Source organism: Odocoileus virginianus, chromosome 23, assembly GCF_023699985.2.
Source record: "Odocoileus virginianus isolate 20LAN1187 ecotype Illinois chromosome 23, Ovbor_1.2, whole genome shotgun sequence".
NCBI classification, from domain to species: Eukaryota; Metazoa; Chordata; class Mammalia; order Artiodactyla; family Cervidae; genus Odocoileus; species Odocoileus virginianus.
The window spans coordinates 37,880,816-37,887,554 of NC_069696.1; the positions used below are offsets into that span (position 1 = coordinate 37,880,816).

A 6,739-nucleotide genomic window follows, 5' to 3' on the forward strand; every position below is an offset into this window, starting at 1 on the left:
GTGATGCCGAGTCTTGTATTGAGGTGGTTTTCTATGTGTGAGTTCTCACTATTTGATACTCCCTAAGGTCATGGTGGAGAGGTCTGACAGAATGTGGCCCATTCAAGAAGGGAATGGCAATCCACTTCAGTATTCTTGCCTTGAGAACCCCATGAACAGTATGAGAAGGTAAAATGACAGGATACTGAAAGAGAAACTCCCCAGGTTGGTAGTTGCCCAATATGCTACTGAAGATCAGTAGAGAAATAACTCCAGAAAGAATGAAGGGATGGAGCCAAAGCAAAAACAATACCCAGTTGTTGATGGAACTGGTGATAGAAGTATGGCCCGATGCTGTAAAGAGCAATATTGCATAGGAACCTGGAATGTTAGGTCCATGAATCAAGGCAAATTGGAAGTGGTCAAACAGGAGATGGCAAGAGTGAATGTCGATATTCTAGGAATCAGTGAACTAAAATGGACTGGAATGGGTGAATTTAACTCAGATGACTATTATATCAACCACTGTGGGCAGAAATCCCTTAGAAGAAATGGAGTAGCCATCATGGTCAACAAAAGAGTCCGAAATGCAGTACTTGGATGCAATTTCAAAAATGACAGAATGATCTCTGTTCGTTTCCAAGGCAAACCATTCAATATCATGGTAATCTAAGCCTATGCCCCAACCAGTAATGCTGAAAAAGCTGAAGTTGAATGCTTCTATGAAAACCTACAAGACCTTTTAGAACTAACACCCCAAAAACATGTCCTTTTCAATATAGGGGACTGGAATGCAAAAGTAGGAAGTCAAGAAACACCTGGAGTAACAGGCAAATTTGGCCTTGGGATATGGAATGAAGCAGGGCAAAGGCTAATAGAGTTTTACAAAGATAACACACTGGTCATAGCAAACACCCCTTTCCAGCAACAGAAGAGATGGACATGGACATCATCAGATGGTCAACACCTAAATTAGATTGATTATATTCGTTGCAGCCAAAGATGCAGAAGCTCTATACAGTCAGCAAAAACAAGACCGAGAGCTGACTGTGGCTCAGATCATGAACTCCTTATCGCCAAATTCAGACTTAAGTTGAAGAAAGTAGGGAAAACCACTAGACCATTCAGGTATGACCTAAATCAAATTCCTTATGACTATACAGTGGAAGTGAGAAATAGATTTAAGGGACTAGATCTGATAGACAGAGTGCCTGATGAACTATGGACGGAGGTTCATGGCATTGTACAGGAGACAGGGATCAAGACCATCCCCATGGAAAAGAAATGCAAAAAGGCAAAATGGTTGTCTGAGGAGGACTTACAAATAGCTGTGAAAAGAAGAGAAGTGAAAAGCAAAGGAGAAAAGGAAAGATATACCCATTTGAATGCAGAGTTCCAAAGAATAGCCAGGAGACATAAGAAAGCCTTCCTCAGCGATCAATGCAAGGAAATAGAGGAAAACAACAGAATGGAAAAGACTAGAGATCTCTTCAAGAAAATTAGAGATCCCAAGGGAACATTTCATGCAAAGATGTGTTCGATAAAGGACAGAAATGGTATGGACCTAACAGAAGCAGAAGAGTAAGAATAGTAAGAAGAGGTGGCAAGAATACACAGAAGAACTGTACAAAAAAGATCTTCAAGTCCCAGATAATCACGATGGTGTGATCACTCACCTAGAGCCAGATATCCTGGAATGTGAAGTCAAGTGGGCCTTAGCAAACATCACTATGAACAAAGCTAGTGGATGTGATGGAATGCCAGTGGAGCTGTTTCAAATCCTGAAAGATGATGCTGTGAAAGTGCTGCACTCAATATGTCAGCAAATTTGAAAAACTCAGCAGTGGCCACAAGACTGGAAATCCCTTTCTTTCCAATCCCAAAGAAAGGGAATGCCAAAGAATACTCAAGCTACCACACAGTTGCACTCATCTTACATGCTAGTAAAGTAATGCTCAAACTTCTCCAAGCCAGGCTTAAGCAATATGTGAACCATGAACTCTCAGATGTTCAAGCTGGTATTAGAAAAGGCAGAGGAACCAGAGATCAAATTGCCAACCTCCACTGGATCATTGAAAAAGCAAGAGAGTTCAAGAAAAACATCTATTTCTGCTTTATTGACTATTCCAAAGCCTTCAACTGTGTGGATCACAATAAACTGTGGGGAATTCTGAAAGAGATGGGAATACCAGACCACCTGACCTGCCTCTTGAGAAACCTGTATGCAGATCAGGAAGCAACAGTTAGAACTGGACATGGAACAACAGACTGGTTCCAAATAGGAAAAGGAGTACAAGGCTGTATATTGTCACCCTGCTTATTTAACTTCTATGCAGAGTACATCATGAGAAACGCTGGGCTGGAAGAAGCACAAGCTGGAATCAAGATTCCCTGGAGAAATACAATAACCTCAGATATGCAGATGACACCATCCTTATGGCAGAAAGTGAAGAGGAACTAAAAAGCCTCTTGAGGAAGGTGAAAGAGGAGAGTGAAAAAGTTGGTTTAAAGCTCTTCATTCAGAAAACTATGATAATGGCATCCGGTCCCATCACTTCATGGCAAATAGATAGGGAGACAGTGGAAACAGTGTCAGACTTTATTTTTTTGATCTCCAAAATCACTGCAGATGGTGACTGCAGCCATGAAATTAAAAGACACTTATTCCTTGGAAGGAAAGTTATGACCAACCTAGATAGCATATTAAAAAGCAGAGACATTACTTTGTCAACAAAGTTCAATCTAGTCAAGGTTATGGTTTTTCCAGTGGTCATGTATGGATGTGAGATTTGGACTGTGAAGAAAGCTGAGTGCCAAAGAATTGATGCTTTTGAACTGTGGTGTTGGAGAAGACTCTTGAGAGTCCCTTGGACTGCAAGGAGATCCAACCAGTCCATCCTAAAGGAGATAAGTCCTGGGTGTTCATTTGAAGGACTGATGCTGAAGCTTAAACTCCAGTACTTTGGCCACCTGATGTGAAGAGTTGACTCATTTTAAAAGACCCTGATGCTGGGAGGGATTGGAGTCAGGAGGAGAAGGGGATGACAGAGGATGAGATGGTTGGATGGCATCACCGACTCGATGGACATGGGTTTGAGTAAACTCCGGGAGTTGGTGATGGACAGAGAGGCCTGGCTTGCTGCGATTCATGGGGTTGCAAAGAGTCAGACACTACTGAGCGACTGAACTGAACTGAGGGTTAGTTCTCTGGTAGTCTAGTATCTTGAGTCAGTGCACCCACTCCAAAAGCTCAGGGTTTGATCTCTGGTGCCTGGCCGTCAGAGGCCTCAGAGCCACACCTGCATCACCAGGCAGGGTTCTCCGAGAGGGCTTGAAATCACCGCCTGCTGGGGATCCAGACTTCGCGGCTTCGGGCCCACACCAGGCTCGTACCAGCTCCTCCCGCCCCTGCTGCAGGTGTAGTTCTCTGCATTTCTGAAGCGCTAGGGGCCCAAAGTGGCCTTAGCTGCACCGGGATTGAACAGTGGCCACAGCAGCCCCGCAGAGCGGGAAGTGCCTAAAATGATGCTAATTTTTATACTTTTACTTTTACCATCAGATAAACTTAAAAAATTTACATTTGTCAAAAATTGTGTCTGAAAAGGACAGCATCATAGACAAGAGTTGAAAAATCTCTCATAATTATATGTAATATATGACTTTCTTTAAAGAGTTAACTTTTTAAAGGATCACTTTGGCTGCTCTGTGAGAATAGACACAGGGAAAGAATGAAATCAGAGAAACCAATTTAATGGCTCTTGTGTAGGGCTGTAGCTTGGAGATGATGAGAAGTGCTTGGATATTAGATATATGTTGATGGTGGAATCAACAAGATATCCAGAGGATTAAGTGAAGTCAATTAGTAGTCTCAAGGTTTGGTCTGAACAACCAGAAAAGTGAAGTTGCAATTTACAAAGGTGAGAAAGATTGCAGAAGTGGATTTAGGCCAAAGATCAAGAGTTTGATTTATCAACATGTGTTCTTGTTTCCTTCAAATTTTCTTTCTTTACACTTTTGGTTTTTATGAGCAATATCCTTTTCACCAATTAGATAATATTATTTCAAAAACAATTATTTTTTAGTTGTAGCATGGGGAGAAATTCAATATGACTATAGATAATCAATACAAAACAGTATTTATTCTGCTGAAAATTTGTGAACCCATAAGTAACAAAAACATTTTAAATAATACTTTTTAAAGTCTCAACGTGGATTCTATTATTTTATGTCTAATATTTTGGCAAAATTAAAGAAATTAAAAATCACAGGAAATCTACCTTTGGATACTGGTGGAGATTAGGTTCACTGCCAGGTCTCATGACATAATTTTTTTTTTTTTTTTTTGCTTTTGGAATAAATCATGCTATTTTTCCAAAATTATCCTGTTTTATCTGTAATAATGCTCAGACAAGTATTTCTAGCTTATTTTCAGGTGATGACTTACTTCTACAGCATTTATGCTTGATAAATTTTTTGGTCAACTAAAATAATTTTTTATAATGGTTATATGGTATATTTTCTGAATCCTTGTATTATTGAGAATGTTTGCAAGTATAAAGATAATATAAAGCCAACTTTGTCAGATATAAAAATTTTAATCATAATGTTACCATTTAAATTTTTTATATATATTGACTTCTCGGCAAAGAATAAATTTCATACAATTTTGACCCTTGTGTGTCTGTGCTAGTTTTTGGTTTGAATACACAGAATTTTCTTTATTTAGAGATATATAACAAATTGCCAGTATACTTTGAAATTTGGCCTTTAAAATTAAATATGACTGGAATTCAGTGATTTCGTTTCTTCATCACTTATTTATATATAGAAATTTCATCACAGGGGAATTTTTCTTCTATTCAGTTTTTTGTTCTTCTATTCATCTTTTTTTTTTCTTAATAATTGGATGTATTATTTAGACCCATGGTCTGGGATTGTCACAATTAAGCTTCACTGAATTTTTTTTTTCTGTTAGTTTTACTATTTATAGGAGAAAATTTTCCCTCTATGGCACAATTAAAATTTTTTTGCAGTATCAATTTTATTTTTTGTTCACTCTTTTGAAGTATTTGATTTCATTATTGCATCTATAATTTTTTGCAGTATGTTTTTTGGGGCAAACTTTTATGAACTCATGAGTTTTTAGTTTGGACCTAGAAGATATTAGACAAAGAATCCTGTGGTCACTGCTTAAACCAGCAAACGTTTTCTCTCCTTCACTCTCTCCACTGATACATACAAAACTTTAAAGCTCCCAAGGCAAGGGAAAGAAAAAGAATTGAAAATGCAAACAGTTATAAAATCAGTAGTAGCAAAGGCCCGTATCTACCAACATGATCTGTTAATCTTGCAAAGATTCATACCTTCCACAGGCAGTAGCAGAAGAGCAAATGCAAGCCTGTATGGAGGAGCATATGACTGGGGAGCCTTTCCAAGCCCTGTTCACCACCTTATCTCTAAGAGCTGCAGAATGAATTTATACGCTTTACAAAACTGGTAGAATGACAACCTGGGAAAAGGTTTTATTCTATCTTGATTTTCTCTGTTAACAGCTTTTTATTAAAGAGAAACAGACTCTCCCCACCCCCAAATACTTGAAAATTTTAAAAGTTTGCACAGAAATTTCAGAAAAACCTCTCACCTGACTCAACTATTTGATTAGCTGATTTTAAAAATAATACTTTATTTATATTTTTAAAAGATTTCACATGTATTAGAAAGAGGTAATGACTTGCCATACAATTCAAACAAGGAAAGTGTTCCTGCTATGTTATAACCCTGCATCTCATCTATCTCCCATTGATCTAATGCTGCATGATTTTCATTTTCTTTCCTTAAGGTTTTCTGGTCCTGTTTCAAGGAGGCTATATATTTGCTGATTCAATTGAGGATGCCAAATACTTCTCTAAATCTTCTATACAAGTTCTCTTTTGGTTCTCCTCTCCCTATCTGTATCATTTGGTGTTTTCATTTTGCTCATTTTCACTAACAGATCTCTAGCGCATGTTAATTTGCCAATGCAGTGTTTTTGCAGAGCATACCAATGAATTGCCTTGGGTGCCATTTTGTCTACTTGGCTGAATCTATTCCTTACTCATTCTACCACTGGAAGGCAGATAACTGGGCTAGCTCTTGGCTTAGTATCTGACAGTCTTTCATTCATTTTAGCTTTTCTAGCCTAAAATAAGGTGATCTACCTTCACTATCTGAACAGATGTGATGACATAAACAAAATGCCATAATTTCCAATATTCACTGCTACCAGATAGCTTCCAACTTTGCCTTCATGTACCACTCTTATGAGGAACTAAACATTCCAGGTTGTAATATATCACTACATATCTCATATATAATATTGCATACTGCCATTTTTCCAGATATCACCATTATTGAATGCACATGGAAAGAGAAGCCCAGGATCTTGACTGTCTCAAAATCAAACTTGGTGAACTAAAGGAACAGTTGCCTTTTTCTAAACATTTTGGTGCCTTCCAACGCTGTGTGACCCTCTCTTGCTGTTGCTGCAACCACCATTACCACACAGTTAGGCACCTATTTTGTACATACTTTTGACATAGCCACCACTGGAAAAAAGTGTCAAAATAGCCTTCTAAGTTTAGGTAACTTTAGTGACTGCTTCAATAAAATGTGGCAGAAGCCAAGTTGGTGAAAATCACATGGAGGGCTCTTTGGCTCTTCCATTTTTCTTTTTTTTTGGGGGGGGGGGTGGCGGGAGGTTGCCATTTCCTTCTCCAAATTT

At 38.4% G+C, this 6,739-nt stretch overlaps 1 pseudogene; it reads left to right on the top strand.

Moving 5' to 3' along the window:
• The first annotated feature begins 304 nt into the window (after positions 1–304).
• LOC139030691 (craniofacial development protein 2-like) lies at positions 305–1,102 on the top strand (annotated as a pseudogene).
• The last annotated feature ends 5,637 nt before the right edge of the window (positions 1,103–6,739 follow it).